Source organism: Bubalus bubalis, chromosome 3 (assembly GCF_019923935.1).
Source record: "Bubalus bubalis isolate 160015118507 breed Murrah chromosome 3, NDDB_SH_1, whole genome shotgun sequence".
NCBI classification, from domain to species: domain Eukaryota; kingdom Metazoa; phylum Chordata; class Mammalia; order Artiodactyla; family Bovidae; genus Bubalus; species Bubalus bubalis.
In genome coordinates, this window is record NC_059159.1 from 92,163,299 (window position 1) to 92,182,797 (window position 19,499).

The 19,499-nt window shown below is 37.6% G+C and overlaps 1 protein-coding gene across 3 annotated transcripts in view; it reads left to right on the forward strand.

Moving 5' to 3' along the window:
• Positions 1-559: 559 nt before the first annotated feature.
• Positions 560-19,499, forward strand: part of ZDHHC21 (zinc finger DHHC-type palmitoyltransferase 21) — a 74,933-nt gene continuing 55,993 nt past the window's right edge. Inside the window, exons 1-3 of one of the 3 annotated variants that reach the window (XM_044939847.2) lie at positions 560-800; positions 2,003-2,104; positions 9,021-9,154. The gene's annotated coding sequence lies outside the window, so the exon portion shown is untranslated. Of the gene's footprint in view, positions 801-2,002; positions 2,105-9,020; positions 9,155-11,844; positions 12,261-19,499 lie in introns of those variants that run through there. The other 2 variants (XM_006061265.4, XM_006061268.4) reach the window with 2 other exon arrangements.

The window sequence follows — 19,499 nt, forward strand, 5'->3', positions numbered from 1 at the left end:
TCACTACGAATTTTGGTTGCCGACAGGAAAAGGAAAAATCTTGGTTGTCTTGGGCAACTTTGGCTCTTGTTACACAGAGGGTCTGAAGTGGGCAAGACCATTCACTAGAGTTCAGTGCTTTTCAATCTTCAAGGTGCACGTGTAGGCATCCCTTGTAACCCTTCTTAAAATGCAGATACTGATTCAGCACGCCTGAAATGGCGCGTTTCTAACAAGTTTCCAGAGGATACTGATGCTGGGGACTGTAATTTGAGGCAAAGTACCAGGGACCATCCAGTTTGAGTTACGAGTAGAGAGGCCCGCGGGACAGCCCTTTCGAAGGAAAGAGGATAAAGGCGATCCTTAAAGAAAGGCCCCTCTCCAGTCACTCAGGAGAGTGGGACAATGGTGTGGAAGGAGGAGGGCCTGGGCAAAGCTGGGAAGGTGGCAGCCAGGGAACGCGGCGGCGCCGAGGTGCGTCAAGTCTAGTGTTCGGGTAGCGGCGGTCCGGAAGGCACGTGGCCGCGGCGAGTCTCCGCCCGCCCGAAGCGCGATTTCTGGTCTTTGGGCCCTCGGCGGCTCCCATCGCGGCTCCCGGGCGCGCTGTGGGGACCGCGGCGGCAACCGCAACCGGTCACTCCACCGCGCGGGCGGGTGCACCTACCCCGCCAGCCCGGCGCTCCGGCTCCGGAAGCGGAAGGGGAGCTCAGGCCCGGCTGGGCGGCGGCGGCGGGACTAGAGGAGGAGGAGGCGGAGGTGAAGGGGGAAGAGCCGCCTGCAGCCGCGAGAGCAGTAGCGGGGAGAGCGAGCCCCCGGCGCCGGTGAGTGTATGCAGGCGCGGGAACGCCACGGCAGCCCGGCGCCCGCCCCAGCCCCGCGCCCTGCCCCGCACGCTGTCCCCTGCCCGCACCTGCCTTCACCCCCGGGTCTTCTCCGTGCCCTGCCCCCCTGGGGTCTGGCCTTTCTCCCAGCATCTTCAGCCAGGGAGCTGCAGCCACCCGCCAGCTGCCCCTCCCATTACTGGTAGTTTGGTGGTTTCCTGTTCCAGTCTAGATGGTTTGGGGTAGTTTTTTTGTTTGTGTGGTGTAAAAAATCTGTGCCCTGAGTTTCTCACGTATGAACTCTAGTTTCCCGTCTCTGTACCCACGCCCGGAGACCTGCTAGAGATCTGGGATTTGTTCTTGCCATCACAGCTTTTCGTTCATTCCCAGATCGCTGGGTTGAGGCTTCAGAGGATTTGCGGGAGGACAACTTGCTCCTTTGCTGACCTTCTGCCTCCCTCCCCTAGATCCAAGAGTGGTTTTGAGAAAATGGCTTATGGATGGCAGCAGTTTGCACTTGTTACCATTCACTATAATAGGCCACTGAATTTTAACCATTTAATGCTGTGGTCTTTTTCAAGCTGTATTTGGGTCATGTATTAAGATCCTTTGTGAGTCAGTGGAGGATGTCTGTACCTCTAGGGCGAAGGGAACCTGACCGGTTATTAATTGAAAATATTTCAGTATAGCCACCTATAAAAGTACAAGAGGAAAAAAAGTCAAGGTCGTTGTGGGCGGGTCGTAAATCATAGTGTAAAGTTACAGTATAAAATAAAGACCAGTAAGTATAATTAAGCACTCAGGTTAAAAATATTTGTCAAATGGATCCAGGATCTGTTATACCAATATGCGTACTTTAAATGTTCACTACCTTCCTTGAAGTAAAAAGTAATAATGATAATTTTCATTTGATGACTGTTCAGTACATGCCATTCCTTGACTAAAGGCTTTTGGTGGAATGTCTTGTTAAATCCTTCCAACTCCTCATTTTTTTTTTAAGAATAAAATCCAGAGAGTTGCTTTATTTTGCCTTAGGTGTGCTGTGTTGTCATGGCAAAAACTATTTTTGAAGAGATAAGATGAGAAATCAGTTGGAAAGAAAGAACCAAATAATTTGGTGTTGTGGAAAGAAAAACTCAGTCACTAGCTGTGATTTCATGGGTAGGTCAGTGACCAATGACATTTTTCATCTATACAACCAGGTGAAGTGAAGTGAAGTCACTCAGTCGTGTCCGATTCTTTGTAACCCCCATGGACCTGCCAGGCTCCTCCATCCATTGGATTTTCCAGGCAAGAATACTGGGGTGGGTTGCCATTTCCTTCTCCAGAGGATCTTCCCGACCCAGGGATTGAACCCTGGTCTCCTGCATTACAGGCAGACTCCTTAACTTCTGAGCAACCAGGAAGTCAGGCCAAAGTCTTTAAGCCTTATTTTAGCTGTCCCATGGTTATTTGAAATACGCTAAGTTTGTAAATAATTTAAGACCGTTTAACATGTTAAAGATACCCTAAGGAGTATTAGTAAAAGTATATCAAAATAGAACCAAAAATGTATAATTCCATACTTTTAGCATAATATTTGGTGTAGTACTATTCCAGAATTCCTCATTTGGAGATCAAACAATAGGGTTATATTAAGTCCTTTCAAACTGTTGTGATTTCTGTTTAATTTAACATACTTTTGAAGCCATAGTTGGAATAAATGAACTAGCGCGTAGTTTAAATGAAATGATAACTGTGTCACATTGCCTACCTCTGGGGTGTTTTGCTTAATGAAAGAAATTTAAGCATTTTAAAATGCAAACATGGAACCATCAGCTTAACAGGTAGGTTCTTAAGAAGTAATCAGTGAGTCATAAAATTTTTTACTTCTTATGTACTCACTGCCTGATTTCTCTAATTCATAGAGATGGATTCAGAGCCCGTGGAAAAGCACATGGGTAAAATAATGTCATGTATTAGTGAAGAAATGAATTGAGAAGTCTAGTAATGTCTCCATGGAGCTTTTTTTTCAGGAATTGTAATTGAATGTGAGTCAATAAAATCTTTCTCAGTGTAGAAGACTACATAGTGATATTATCAGTTCTACCAGACATAACAGGGAAGGCAAAGGAAAAGCTATTTGTATTACCAGGCAGTTGTCCCCTAAGCTCAGTTTTACTTTTGTATTAAGGAATGAAGGCATTTTATCTTACTGTAGTGAAACATTAGGACTCAGTTTCAGTTTCTCAAACACACTAAAAATAAATGGCACTTTAGCATTGAGAAAAATCAGTGCATTAATACATTTTATTAAAGTTGAAAATGTTAAAAAAATATAGGTGAATGACAAGAAGAAATGTAAAAACACGTCTGTTTTATTATTAGAATATTGATTTTTTTTTTTTTTTTTTTTGTTAAGAACCTGGTAAGTTGAGTTTTCTGAGTGTTGAGCTTTAAGCCATCTTTTTCACTTTCCTCTTTCACTTTCATCAAGAGGCTCTTTAGTTCTTCTTCACTTTCTGCCATAAGGGTGGTGTCATCTGCATATCTGAGGTTATTGATATTTCTTCTGTTAATCTTGATTCCAGCTTGTGCTTCTTCCAGCCCAGCGTTTCTCATGATGTACTCTGCATAGAAGTTAAATAAGCAGGGTGACAATATACAGCCTTGATGTACTCCTTTTCCTATTTGGAACCAGAAAGTGAAGAAGAACTAAAAAGCCTCATGATGAAAGAGAAAGAGGAGAGTGAAAAAGTTGGCTTAAAGCTCAACATTCAGAAAACTAAGATCATGGCATCTGGTCCCATCACTTCATGGCAAATAGATGGAGAACGGTGGAAACAGTTGCAGACTTTATTTTTTGTGGCTCCAAAAATCACTGCAGATGGTGACTGCAGCCATGAAATTAAAAGACGCTTACTCCTTGGGAGAAAAGTTATGACCAACCTAGACATCATATTAAAAAGCAGAGACGTTACTTTGCCAACTAAGGTCCGTCTAGTCAAGGCTGTGGTTTTTCCGGTAGTCATGCATGAATGTGAGAGTTGGACTATAAAGAAAGCTGAATGCTGAAGAATTGATGCTTTTGAATTGGTGTTGGAGAAGACTCTTGAGAGTCCCTTGGACTGCAAGGAGATCCAACCAGTCAGTCGTAAAGGAGATCAGTCCTGAGTGTTCACTGAAAGGATTGATATTGAAGCTGAAACTCCAATACTTTGGCCACCTGATATGAAGAGCTGACTCATTTGAAAAGACCCTGACGCTGGGCAAGACTGAGGGCAGGAGGAAAGGGGACGACAGAAGATGAGATGGTTGGATGGCATCACTGACTCAATGGACATGAGTTTGAGTAAACTCTGGCAGTCGGTGATGGACAGGGAGGCCTGGTGTGCTACAGTCCATGGGGTCACAAAGAGTTGGATGTGACTGAGCAACTGAACTGAACTGAAATTGAGTTAGCCTAGTTTGAAAAGCATATCTTAATAGATACAAAATAGCATTACTTGCATTGGTAGCTACCTGTCCCAAAGTAATGTGATGGTAGTTTATTAACTTATTTCCTTCTTTTGATATACTCTGGTGAAAAAATGTGATATTTGCAAAGTTTGTCTTCTGCCTTTTAGACCCCTGTTTCCTGGTGCCTTTTCTCTCAAGTGGGTTAACTTTGTCCATTTAAGAACTGAATAAGTTTCTGCTCTCTGTTGCTACCACTTCCACAAAAGGGCAGGTTAGGTAAAAATTAGTATTTTTCTACTCACTGATTCATTTAATTTTAATTTTAACTTAACATGCTCCACTGTGGTCTCAACCTGACTTCTGATTTTAAGCCTTTTATCAGTAATTATGGAATAAATAACTTTTATTTTTTTTTTTTTTACTGTTGTAGGATTTTCAGCTTCAGCAAGCAAGGAGAGATTTTTTTTCTTTCAGTATTATTGTTGTTAAATCATGTCTGCTTTGGTAAAGCCTGGTGTGAAGGAAATCTAATTTAGCCTTTTGGTATTTTTTTTCCCCCAATCTGCCCTTGGTGCAGCAGGTACTAGATAGGGGTAAGTAGCTGACTTGCCTTTCCTCATGGAAGAACATGCCTAATTCACATTCAGGAAATGCCAGAGCCTTATTTCTGGCTTTTCTTGTAGCTGAAGGCTTTTTCCTTATGCTGTTTTTTGAGCAGAAGTTACCTGTGTTCAAAGGTAGGGAGCTTCTGTCCCTACCTTGCATTTAATACCATTTCTTTCCTGGCTGCCCTGTCCCTCTTCCTAAATGAAGAGTCCCACATAGGCCGTTTGTACTGACTGAAACAGTATTAGGTAGTCTTTAATTCATATCATCACACACCTTTTGAGTTATTTTTGTTTTTTTGTTAGGTTTGTTTTTTGTTAGAAGAAGTCACTGTATTGCAGTACTTTTAATAATGGTATTAATTTACTTTTTTTTTTCCACCTATGAACAGAAGAGCCTCAGCTTATGTTCAGTTCTGCCCAGAATATAGTGAATTAAAAACTTGTTCTAGGAAGTGGATTCTTGAAACCATCAGTGGTACAGGTTTGACACTTTGTTCACCCACATTTTCACAGGGTCTTGCTGGAGACCTTAGCAGATGGGCCAGAATTTCCAACTATAATTCTGTATTTTTCCTTAGCTTTTAAAATCAGGTCCTGATTTTCTCCCATGCTTCATTCCTTAACTCACCAGGCCTTCTACTTTTACCTGAAAAAGAGTTAGCTCAGTCACTCTATTTTTAGATCAAATCTCTGGTTTTGGTTTTTTGCTTGAAGAGACCTCATGCATGCCTGCCTGGTGGAAATACAAGCTCCCTACCTGTTTATAGTATGATGCGAGGAAGAAGGCTGAATACTGTCTGAGGTTTTACATCCCTTGAGAAGTAGTTCTCAGACTCTGGTGTTAGAAAAAGTAGATAGCTGGGTATAGTTAAATTGTGTGTGCCTCTAAGTCACTGCATTCGTGTCCGACTCTTTGCAACCCGATGGACTGTAGTCTGCCAGACTCCTCTGTCCATGGGATTCTCCAGGCAAGAGTACTGGAGTGGGTTGCCATGCCCTCCTCCAGGGGATCTTCCCTACCCAGGGATTGAACTTGCATCTCTTACCTGCCTCTAGCACCACCTCAAATCACTGCTTTAATGATGGCAACCCAGAAACATTGTTTCATCTTGGAGTTTTTAAGACTAGATGTAAAATTCATCTTTAAGTCCTTCCTTCCCCTTACAAACTCCCATTTAAAATTACCATTGTTGGAGGTGTTTCTTATTTGCCAGGCAATTTCTCCTTTAGGTATGACAGTCACCTTGTGTGTTGATATTTTAATCACCATATTAGAGATGGTTAAACTGAAGCTTGAAAAGAAACTGAAGCTTGAAGAGCTAATAAAAGGCTCTGTCATAATTTGAATGTGACTCTCTTAAACATTTAAGATTAATTTCCTACTCTGTTAAAATAAACTGAATACCTCTGTGATATTTAAAAAATTGCATGACCTATTTGGCTAATTATTAATGACATCTATATCCTGATATTTTAGGTAGAATTACTTGACTAGTTTCTCGGAGTTGATAAAATTGGAAGTTAAATAGCTGTATAAATATATATAGTTATATATTTATGTTTTTAAGATTCATTTAAAGCTGCAATTATAAGGTTTAAATTTTATATATTTGTATAATATGTTAACCATTTTATTTTGACACTTTGGGGGAGGATTTTTTTTTTTTTTTTTGGTTTGCCCTGTAAATCATCAATTGCAGTCTTTCACACATAGCGATGTTAAAAATAATTAACATTTTGTAGTTATAGAACTTTGAGATATTCTTTGCTGTCACAAAATTTCTTGGATTCTTAAGATTAGGATTGCTTTTATGTCACATGGGTGAGATTTGATTCTACAGTAATGGCCATGCTGAATAGATAAAATGCTTATCTCATTTTCAGTGCTATGGCTGTGATGTAGTTCTAATAACTGTAAATACAAAGTAGGATTTTTTTCCCCTTGATTTTAAGCTGGTGAATGCCTAGGGTTTGACTCATGGATGGTTGACTTGTGCTGTTACCTAATGTTACTGACAGAAACTACTGTTTTGCTGTAACGTTAAGAAGCCACCCTGGGGTCGTAGCCCTAGCAGAATTACTGACTTTGGCCATGTTTCAGAGCACTTCCTTGTACCACACGTAATTCTGTTTGAGGTCTTTTCTAGAAGATGAGTTCATTCATTGCTATTAGAGTACCAGCTGCTTTGCTAAGTCATTCTGTATTTTGTCTCTGAGAAGCAAATACGCAGCCATGGAGACCACTCTAGCAAGCTAGAGTAGAAACAAGTTACATTTTACAATCGAACAATCATGATCCATAGAAAGAGTGATCCTGGGAGAAAAATGCCGTTAAAGTCTATAAAGGGAATGAAAATGCAGTGATAATAATTTTGATATTTTCTTCCACATCCTCTGTATGTAATAGGTTCCTATTGCTATGGTAAGCAGCATGCATAGCAAACTCACAACTTGCCTTTTATTCCCTTTCTTGGGGAATGGTACCACCATTCACCTAGACCCTAAGCCAAAACCTTGGGAGTCGTCCTAGAATCTGCGCTATGTGTGATTGATCACCGTGTCCTGTTAGTTTTCCTCTTAAGTTCTTATTCTTCCCTTTTCCAGCATACCTCCTGTCTTAAGTTTTCCATTCTCACCCCTACTCCTTCCTACTTCCTTTAGAAACTACTGCTTTTGGGGTACTTACCATATGCCTTCATCTCTCAACTGAATAACCAGTAAACCTAGCTTATTTCATATAGTCAGTCTTGGAGCTTTATCCATCCACCCAAGTTTGTTCTTCAGAGTGTTGCTCTTCTTTCTAAAATGCACATTTCATCATGTCATACTTTTGCCTATAATCCTTTAGTGTTTTCTAAACTACTGTCTTCAGGGTGAAGTACAAACTCATTGGCATGGTTTAACAGTGTTTTTTACTCTGTCTACTTGTAGGTCATGAAATCAGTCTAGTAGGCTGTGACCAACATTATATATTTTCATTAAAGTGAAATACAATAAAATAGTGCAGTATATATCACATATAGTCTGGATAAATATCACTTCATTAAACTTTTTCAGTTATATATTTTATACATATAAAATATATAATCACATATCTTATGTATTTCTGTATATTTACTACTAGATGTTCTGAACTGTATTTCTTAAAGATGATTGTTCTCGAAAGATTTAACATGTTTTATCCGATTCTATGAAATGACTCTAGTCATTTCAGTGTACTTAGATTTTCTTTGCCTGCCCTTATACCTTTGCTTACTTTGCTTTCTTATTCAAAAGAGCCTCCGTTTTTCATTTCACAGGTTTCACTTGCTCCAGAAATCTTTTCTTGGTGGCAACACCAAAAGAAATAAAATTTTCACCGTAGCCTGGTGGACACATACATATTCACATGCCTGAAAAAAGTCCCATGAACCAGTACCCTTCCTCTATGAGATACATTCTTGCCCCATTGCCCTCTATCTTACTTTGTCTTGGTTGGTGTTGATCACGTCTGTGTACTAGTTTGTCTCTGTTGAGAATAGGGCTGGTCTCTTTTCTTTTTTAAGTCTATACGCAGTGCCAAGGCTTGGTATATAAACAATAAGAAGTGATTGAATTAGTGAAATTCTGAATCAGTATGTTTTCTAGAACTCTTTACAGTAACTCTTAAACTCTTACTGTTTAAGCCTGAACTGCAGAAATTAACTTTAATGATTGATTCTCTTACTGATTTCATTATAGGAGGATAACTTTGTTCCTTAAAACATTTAAGTGAATATGTGCTTCTGTTTTTAAACTCTTTATTTTACGTTTATCAATTGTGATTAGATAGTCCTAGCCTAACATCTTGATAGATATTACATTGCATTTTGTCAGATCAGTGACCTCAGAATCTACTGTTATTTTGCGATTTGTGGTCAGGAAGTTTGATGAAGCTAAATACTGGACACACAACACTTACTTTGATTTTATGGGAACTGGGTAGTTTCAAAAGAGAAAACTTTCATGTATAATGGCAGTCAGATAAAGATTTTTGGGGGCTGGCGGGATTAGCTTTGAAGACAGAATTAAGTGGAGTTGGATCATTTTATTTCTAAATTGAAACTTTTGTAATTGGTGGTTGTTCAGTTGGAATATTGAGTTGTTTACAGTTTGTATCATTGTTGTGAGATCATTTTTATTAAACCATTAATAGAGTCTCATGGAGAACTGCTGTTGAGGAGAGATCCATTTGTTGGGATGCAATTAAAAAAAAAAGAATAATCAAGATAAAACTGCTAAAGCCAAGTACCAGAAAAATTACAACACATCTCAGTGAATTTGCAAGTGGTAAGTGCATTTAATTTTAATGGGAATATGTTTCTTAGTTCTGTGGCATAGTATTCTTAAAGTGTTATGTTTAGATGAGTTTTAACACTTTTTCATTTCCAAAAAATTAAAGTTACTTTACGTTTATGTAAAGTTTTTCATATTAAAATTTTACTACACATTTTCTTAAACAAGGCTTTTTCCACCGAGAGAAAAAAAAATCTGTAAATAATACTGAAACATCTTCCTGAATTGTATGTCTTATATGGCTTTATTGCTAATGCTTCTGTGCTGCATTTTTAAAGATACTAATTTGAAAAACATTCCATATAAAGATAATGCATAGTGATAAAGAGAGGCTAAAATGAAAATTTTTGGTGGGCGTGGCAACCCATTCCAGTATTCTTGCCTGAAGTGTCCCATGGACAGAGGAGCCTGGCAAGCGATAGTCCATAGGGTTGTAAAGAGTTGAACACAACTGAAGCGACTGAGCAAAAGCACACTTATATCATAATAAGCTTCAGCTCAGTTCAGTTCAGTCGCTCAGTCGTATCCGACTCTTTGCGACCGCATGAATTGCAGCACGCCAGGCCTCCCTGTCCGTCACCAACTCCCGGAGTTCGACTTATACATAAATATATGTACAAAATGTGATGGCATTCCTTCTCTCTATCCTTTCCTTCCTCAGCCCAGTGATAACCACTGTTAACAGTTTGGTAGGTGTATTTTCTTCCACATGTACAGAAATAACTTACACATTATTTTTTTTTCTAACAAAAAAAGAATCACGTTGCATAAACTTTTCTGTAACTTTCCCCTCCAGCATTTAATTATGAAAGATTCTAAGCAGAAGAACAGAAAGAATTTCATACTATAATACCTTCATACCCATCACCATAATTCTACAACTAATGTTTTACTGAACTACATCACATGCTCATCCATCTCTGAGTCCATCCATTAATCCGTGTTTTTTGGGATCCATTTGAAAGTAAACTGTGGTCATCTCTGCACTTCCTTCCCCCTCTCCCCAATACTTCAGTGTACATATCATTAAGTAGAGTTCAGCATTGGTTTAAAGAATTTTTTTTTTTAAAGGTGAATTGATATACCATGAAACGCACCCATATTAGGTGCACATTTGCTGGGTTTCAACAAATTTATAACCTATATATCTCAAATTTGTGTCAAGACAGAGATCTTTATCAGCACCCCAGAAAGTTCCCTTATATCTTTTCCCAGTTTACCTCTATCCTGCCCTCCTTTTAGGAAGATATCCACCCCCAATAGATTTTGCCATATAACTCTCTTCTTTTCACTCAACACTTGTGTGGGTAGCCATATGCAAATCTTGATCAACTTGCTTTTCTTCTTTAAAAATTGCAATAGCTTGGAAATAGTCTATGCTGTGGAAGTACTGTGATTTACAGTATACGACCATTTCCCTCTCTCTGTATGGGCATTTGTTGTTGTTTCGTTGCTAAGTTGTGTCCAGTGTTTTGCGACCCCATGGACTATAGTCCACCAGATGCCCAGGCAAGAATACTGGAGAAGGTTGCCATTTTATCCTCCAGGGGACCTTCCCAACTCAGGGATTGAACCCCTCCCTCACTTATGCTTGGCAGGCGGATTCTTTATCACTGAGGTCACTTGGGAAGCCCCTATCTGTGTATATAGATTGTGCCATATTTTTGTAATTATAAAAAGTGCTATATAGAACATCCTTATATGTATATTTATATGTATATGTATACCTGTACACTCTAGTGAATGATTTTATAGATATGACTAGAAATAAAACTGCTGGGTCAGAGAGTTTGACATTTTAATAGATAACTGCCAAATTGCCGTCCAAAGATGATTATATCAGTTTACATGCTTATCAGCAATGAACTGAAAGTGTCGTTTTCTCTGTGCCCTTTCAACAGTGGGTGTCATCTCTCTTTCTAAAATTTTGTCAATACAAAGGATGAAAAACACAACTAGTGATTTCACATTTTTCTAGTCAGCAGTGATTAACCATTGGATTTTTTTTGTCCTTTGTGAATTGCCTGTCCATGTATTTACTTTTATGACTCTTACTAATAATATGGTATATTCTTTTTTCCAAGGATGCTTTGTCTTTTAATTTTGTTTCTGCTGTGTTTTGAGCTTCAGAAATTTTAATCTTCATGTGATCAAACATGGCTTATGGGGTCTTAAGAACTTAGGTGCCAGTAAAAAAATTTCATATGGAGAGTGAGATTCAAATTGACCTTGAAGTATGAGTTGAATTTGAATAGAGCAGACAAAATGGCAGGGACATTTTGGACAGAAGGAATGAGAGAGGTATATATATTCTTATTCATGGAACAATAATAATACCACTGGCTGACATGGTGAGTCATATAAAACTGTGAATTTAGAGATATTCATTTGGGTCAATTTCTTGTAAATTATTTTGGCTCACTTTTATCATTTTCCAAAATCTGCATTCTGGTGTTACAATTTTCTGTCATAGTTTTCTGTCACTTTTCATAGTGACTTCAATATTCTTCCTGGAGAAAATACATGGTAAAATTTAGTTGCCTGAAAAAGGCAGAAAAGGAAAGGTGGTTTCCTACCAGAGTAGGTTGAACATTGTAAATATTTACATGGTCTAGTTTATTAGAGTTGAATTATAATTTATTTGGAAAAAAAAGTTGTGCTGTAGTAATTTATATTATTAATGAAGTAATTATTAATGAATTATATTATTAATGAAGCTCCCAAGTATAGTTACCAGATAGCAATCTTCAAAAATGTTGAAGTACTGGTGTGTCCACTAGTTACATCAAAGAGTTATGAGCTCATCACCTAATATACAAATTAATGCATTGAATTCTCTAGCTGATGAAAGTATTTACAGATGCCACCCTTAAAACTATGTAGCAACATAGTGTTCAATTTGGTTGTTGCTCAGGATGTGTAATAGTTTCTGTTCAGCCGTGAGCCACACCTGGTAGGTATTAACTGAGAGGCGCGATCCTGCGGCCCTACCGGTTACATGTTTCTGGCTGTAATCTGATTTGGAGCTCTTGGAAGGCTACTGTTTTTGTCTCTACTGTCCAGTTGTAAGGATTAAGTGGCACTAATTTTCACTGATCAGGTATTTTTTAAAAAAATATTCAACATCTTACTTGTTCATTCTTACGTATTTCTACCCTTAGTTCACTTATCCTTGGGGATTCTTGTTCTTTTAGAGCTTGTGGTCTGTGTATGTTTATATCCAGGAAAAACAGACACGTTTTAAACTGTGCTTTTCATTAATAGTTTCTGTTGTGAGGAATGTGTTATAGTGATAAGAAAAATTTGTTATTCTCTGGGAGAGGAGAGTGAAAATAGAGTTTAAAAGTGTTTGATAATTTTGCTACTTGTTTTGCTGGGTTTTATGCATCTCTGTTTCTGATACTAATATATTTAGAAATAAGTAATGACATTACTCTGTTCTATATAATTATTGAAATTCATTGTCTGTGTTTTAGTTCTGAATGGAACTGGAACATTAAAAGAAAGAAGATGCCTGAAGTTAATGATACTGATAATGTTGAGAGACAGAGACTTCTGTCATTTCCTTTAGGCTTGATAGTTGGCAAGATTGTAAAAATACACGTTCTTTTTAATGTTTCTCTTTTTTAGGTATGTTGATAGCTTATCATTTGCATTTGAGTTCATTGACTTTTTAAAATAATGATACGTAGAAAATTAAATAGCATGCTTTATCCTCTGTGGCTTTCCTTACATTGATGATACTGATAGATCTTTTAATTTTTTAGTTAAAAGGTAATGAAGTTCAACCTTTACTTTTTTAAAGGTCTAGGCATTATTTCAATTTTAAAATTCATGCATAAATACTAAGAGACCAAATCTGATTTAAAGAGTTGGGTGGTGTTGCATTTGAGTTCTTGGTCTTTTTTTTCCCTGCATTTCCAGTGTTTCAAGGTTCTAGGGATAATAGGATAAGAGTGTTCTTTTATTTTTTATTTTTATTTTTTTTTTTAATTTTATTTTATTTTTAAACTTTACAATATTGTATTAGTTTTGCCAAATATCAAAATGAATCCGCCACAGGTATACATGTGTTCCCCATCCTGAACCCTCCTCCCTCCTCCCTCCCCATTCCATCCCTCTGGGTCGTCCCAGTGCACCAGCCCCTCTGCCTTTTCTTTTTCTTTTTTTTTTTTTTAAATTTTATTTTATTTTTAAACTTTACATAACTGTATTAGATTTGCCAAATATCAAAATGAATCCGCCACAGGTATACATGTGTTCCCCATCCTGAACCCTCTTCCCTCCTCCCTCCCCATTCCATCCCTCTGGGTCGTCCCAGTGCACCAGCCCCAAGCATCCAGTATCGTGCATCGAACCTGGACTGGCAACTCATTTCATACATGATATTTTACATGTTTCAATGCCATTCTCCCAAATCTTCCCACCTTCTCCCTCTCCCACAGAGTTCATAAGATTGTTCTATACATCAGTGTCTCTTTTGCTGTCTCGTACACAGGGTTATTGTTACCATCTTTCTAAATTCCATATATATGCGTTAGTATACTGTATTGGTGTTTTTCTTTCTGGCTTACTTCACTCTGTATAATAGGCTCCAGTTTCATCCACCTCATTAGAACTGATTCAAATGTATTCTTTTTAATGGCTGAATAATACTCCATTGTGTATATGTACCACAGCTTTCTTATCCATTCATCTGCTGATGGACATCTAGGTTGCTTCCATGTCCTGGCTATTATAAACAGTGCTGCGATGAACATTGGGGTACTCGTGTCTCTTTCCCTTCTGGTTTTCTCAGTGTGTATGCCCAGTAGTGGGATTGCTGGATCATAAGGCATGTCTATTTCCAGTTTTTTAAGGAATCTCCACACTGTTCTCCATAGTGGCTGTACTAGTTTGCATTCCCACCAACAGTGTAAGAGGGTTCCCTTTTCTCCACACCCTCTCCAGCATTTATTACTTGTAGACTTTTGGATTGCAGCCATTCTGACTGGTGTGAAATGGTACCTCATAGTGGTTTTGATTTGCATTTCTCTGATAATGAGTGATGTTGAGCATCTTTTCATGTGTTTGTTAGCCATCTGTATGTCTTCTTTGGAGAAATGTCTATTTAGTTCTTTGTCCCATTTTTTGATTGGGTCATTTATTTTTCTGGAGTTGAGCTGTAGGAGTTGCTTGTATATTCTCGAGATTAGTTGTTTGTCAGTTGCTTCATTTGCTATTATCTTCTCCCATTCTGAAGGCTGTCTTTTCACCTTGCTAATAGTTTCCTTTGATGTGCAGAAGCTTTTAAGGTTAATTAGGTCCCATTTGTTTATTTTTGCTTTTATTTCCAATATTCTGGGAGGTGGGTCATAGAGGATCCTGCTGTGATGTATGTCAGAGAGTGTTTTGCCTCTGTTCTCCTCTAGGAGTTTTATAGTTTCTGGTCTTACGTTTAGATCTTTAATCCATTTTGAGTTTATTTTTGTGTATGGTGTTAGAAAGTGTTCTAGTTTCATTCTTTTACAAGTGGTTGACCAGAGTTCCCAGCACCACTTGTTAAAGAGATTGTCTTTAATCCATTGTATATTCTTGCCTCCTTTGTCGAAGATAAGGTGTCCATATGTGCGTGGATTTATCTCTGGGCTTTCTATTTTGTTCCATTGATCTATATTTCTGTCTTTGTGCCAGTACCATACTGTCTTGATAACTGTGGCTTTGTAGTAGAGCCTGAAGTCTGGTAGGTTGATTCCTCCAGTTCCATTCTTCTTTCTCAAGATCGCTTTGGCTATTCGAGGTTTTTTGTTTTTCCATACAAATTGTGAAATTATTTGTTCTAGCTCTGTGAAGAATGCTGTTGGTAGCTTGATAGGGATTGCATTGAATCTATAGATTGCTTTGGGTAGTATACTCATTTTCACTACATTGATTCTTCCAATCCATGAACATGGTATATTTCTCCATCTGTTAGTGTCCTCTTTGATTTCTTTCACCAGTGTTTTATAGTTTTCTATATATAGGTCTTTAGATTCTTTAGGTAGATATATTCCTAAGTATTTTATTCTTTCCGTTGCAATGGTGAATGGAATTGTTTCCTTAATTTCTCTTTCTGTTTTCTCATTATTAGTGTATAGGAATGCAAGGGATTTCTGTGTGTTGATTTTATATCCTGCAACTTTACTATAGTCATTGATTAGTTCTAGTAATTTTCTGGTGGAGTCTTTAGGGTTTTCTATGTAGAGGATCATGTCATCTGCAAACAGTGAGAGCTTTACTTCTTCTTTTCCAATTTGGATTCCTTTTATTTCTTTTTCTGTTCTGATTGCTGTGGCCAAAACTTCCAAAACTATGTTGAATAGTAATGGTGAAAGTGGGCACCCTTGTCTTGTTCCTGACTTTAGAGGAAATGCTTTCAATTTTTCACCATTGAGGATAATGTTTGCTGTGGGTTTGTCATATATAGCTTTTATTATGTTGAGGTATGTTCCTTCTATTCCTGCTTTCTGGAGAGTTTTTATCATAAATGGATGTTGAATTTTGTCAAAGGCTTTCTCTGCATCTATTGAGATAATCATATGGTTTTTATTTTTCATTTTGTTAATGTGGTGTATTACATTGATTGATTTGCGGATATTGAAGAATCCTTGCATCCCTGGGATAAAGCCCACTTGGTCATGATGTATGATCTTTTTAATGTGTTGTTGGATTCTGATTGCTAGAATTTTGTTAAGGATTTTTGCATCTATGTTCATCAGTGATATTGGCCTGTAGTTTTCTTTTTTTGTGGGATCTTTGTCAGGTTTTGGTATTAGGGTGATGGTGGCCTCATAGAATGAGTTTGGAAGTTTACCATCCTCTGCAATTTTCTGGAAGAGTTTGAGCAGGATAGGTGTTAGCTCTTCTCTAAATTTTTGGTAGAATTCAGCTGTGAAGCCGTCTGGACCTGGGCTTTTGTTTGCTGGAAGATTTTTTATTACAGTTTCAATTTCCGTGCTTGTGATGGGACTGTTAAGATTTTCTATTTCTTCCTGATCGAGTTTTGGAAAGTTGTACTTTTCTAAGAATTTGTCCATTTCTTCCTCGTTGTCCATTTTATTGGCATATAATTGTTGATAGTAGTCTCTTATGATCCTTTGTATTTCTGTGTTGTCTGTTGTGATCTCTCCATTTTCATTTCTAATTTTATTGATTTGATTTTTCTCCCTTTGTTTCTTGATGAGTCTGGCTAATGGTTTGTCAATTTTATTTATCCTTTCAAAGAACCAGCTTTTGGTTTTGTTGATTTTTGCTATGGTCTCTTTTGTTTCTTTTGCATTTATTTCTGCTCTAATTTTTAAGATTTCTTTCCTTCTACTAACCCTGGGGTTCTTCATTTCTTCCTTTTCTAGTTGCTTTAGGTGTAGAGTTAGGTTATTTATTTGACTTTTTTCTTGTTTCTTGAGGTGTGCCTGTATTGCTATGAACTTTCCCCTTAGGACTGCTTTTACCGTGTCCCACAGGTTTTGGGTTGTTGTGTTTTCATTTTCATTCGTTTCTATGCAAATTTTGATTTCGTTTTTGATTTCTTCTGTGATTTGTTGGTTATTCAGCAGCGTGTTGTTCAGCCTCCATATGTTGGATTTTTTAATAGTTTTTCTCCTGTAATTGAGATCTAATCTTACTGCATTGTGGTCAGAAAAGATGCTTGGAATGATTTCTATTTTTTTGAATTTACCAAGGCTAGCTTTATGGCCCAGGATGTGATCTATCCTGGAGAAGGTTCCATGTGCGCTTGAGAAGAAGGTGAAATTCATTGTTTTGGGATGAAATGTCCTATAGATATCAATTAGATCTAACTGGTCTATTGTATCGTTTAAAGTTTGTGTTTCCTTGTTAATTTTCTGTTTAGTTGATCTATCCATAGGTGTGAGTGGGGTATTAAAGTCTCCCACTATTATTGTGTTATTGTTAATTTCTTCTTTCATACTTGTTAGCATTTGTCTTACATACTGCGGTGCTCCCGTGTTGGGTGCATATATATTTATAATTGTTATATCTTCTTCTTGGATTGATCCTTTGATCATTATGTAGTGACCATCTTTGTCTCTTTTCACAGTCTTTGTTTTAAAGTCTATTTTATCTGATATGAGTATTGCTACTCCTGCTTTCTTTTGGTCCCTATTCGCATGGAAAATCTTTTTCCAGCCCTTCACTTTCAGTCTGTATGTGTCCCCTGTTTTGAGGTGGGTCTCTTGTAGACAACATATGCAGGGGTCTTGTTTTTGTATCCATTCAGCCAGTCTTTGTCTTTTGGTTGGGGCATTCAACCCATTTACGTTTAAGGTAATTACTGATAAGTATGACCCCGTTGCCATTTACTTTATTGTTTTGGGTTCGAATTTATACACAATTTTTGTGTTTCCTGTCTAGAGAATATCCTTTAGTATTTGTTGGAGAGCTGGTTTGGTGGTGCAGAATTCTCTCAGCTTTTGCTTGTCTGAAAAGCTTTTGATTTCTCCTTCATACTTGAATGAGATCCTTGCTGGGTACAATAATCTGGGCTGTAGGTTATTTTCTTTCATCATTTTAAGTATGTCTTGCCATTCCCTCCTGGCTTGAAGAGTTTCTATTGAAAGATCAGCTGTTAAATTAAGTAATCCTTAATCTTTTTTTTTTTTCTTTGTCCTGGTAGCTTTGTAACTTTAAAGAACATTGGCAAGGCCTCTAAAGGGTAGTTCTGTGAGCCTCTTCAACTGATGATAAATTATTCCTAGAATGAAGTAGTCTGATATATGTTAGAAATCTGGGAGATACCCTCCAAAAGCTTACCGGTTTGATTCTACAACTAATTTCTCCAAAACTAATTTTGACTTTTGTGTTCTCTTAACCCAAATGAGTCGTTGTCTTTAATTTCATCCTCCACACCAGAGCTTTAATAGTTTATTTAAAGTATAAACCTCACTATGTTACCCTGCCCCCCTGCTTGAGTAGCTTTCCAAGAATTTGTCTTTGAATGGCATCTTAGTCTAAGAATGGCATCTTTACACCCATTATGATATAGCCCCTTACTTCTTAGCGCTTGCTCTCCCCTAAAAGTTTTTAGTCTTAAATACCTCCTGCACGTCCTTCTGTTTGCAGTACTGTTGTCACTTTTCTTTGGTTGGATAACTTTTACTCTTCTTTTAAGATTGAACTCTGCTCCAGGGAGTCTTGTCCTGATTTAATTAGTCGCCATTTGTGCCTATAGGAATATATTGTCCACATCCCTGGAATGTATTATGTCATATTAAACCCATTTTATGACTTTTTCCTCCGTTAGACTGTCAGTTCCTTCAAGCAAAGATCATGTCCTATTCATCATTGTATTTACAGTGTCTAGCAAGTGACTGGTGTATGGTGGAGGCTCATTGAATATTTGTTGAACTGAGTTCAACTCATTGCTCTACATTTGAAGTCATAGTGAAGCTCCTGGATTAGTGGTTCCTGGATACCAGTCAACTGTATCAGAGACACCTGGAGACCATTTTATCAATAGAACATTTTATTGGTTTTTGGGTATTACTCTGTAAAGTATTATGATTCAAGTGTTTTTAAAAAGCTCCTCAACTGATTCCCGTTTGCTTACAGGTTTGAGAAATATTGAACTAGTTTATTACTGTATTATTCCATTGTATTTTATGTAAAAAAGTTGCCACCTAGACCTTACATGTATACTCAGTTGCTCAGTTGTGTCTGACTCTTTGCAACCCTATGGACTGTAGCATGCCAGGCTCCTCTGTCCATGAAAATTTCCAGGCAAAACTACTGGAGTTGGTTGCCATTTCTTACTCTAGGGAATCTTCCTAATTCAGGGATCAAACCCATGTCTCCTGCATTGCAGGCAGATTCTTTACCACTGTGTCACATGGGAAACCCAGACCTTACATAGTAATTTATTATTGAGGGTTTATAAGTTGTATCCACTAAAGGACGTATTTTAAGTCACTTTTTCATACCTGTGTAGAAATATCTTAACTTTAAGCATCTCATTGTGAGACGCATTAGCATTTAGTTAACACCGAACTGAAAAAAACCCACATTTTAAGCAGGAGTCTTCTTGAATTGGTAGTATTAATAATATTAGTTGGGCTTCATTCCATGAACTTAAGTATTTCTGGCAATTTGTATTTACTTTTCATTTTTTATTATAGTTTTTCAAAATGATTTTTAAGTATTTTATTATGATTTAAGAATTAAATTGAACAAATCTTAAGTGTATTGCTCAGTGAATTTTTACATATATGCATACCATAAAGCAACAGGTCAACATATAGAACATTTCTAGCTCCTCAAAGTTTCCCCTGTGTCCCTTTCCAGTCAATAAACATGCTTCCCACCA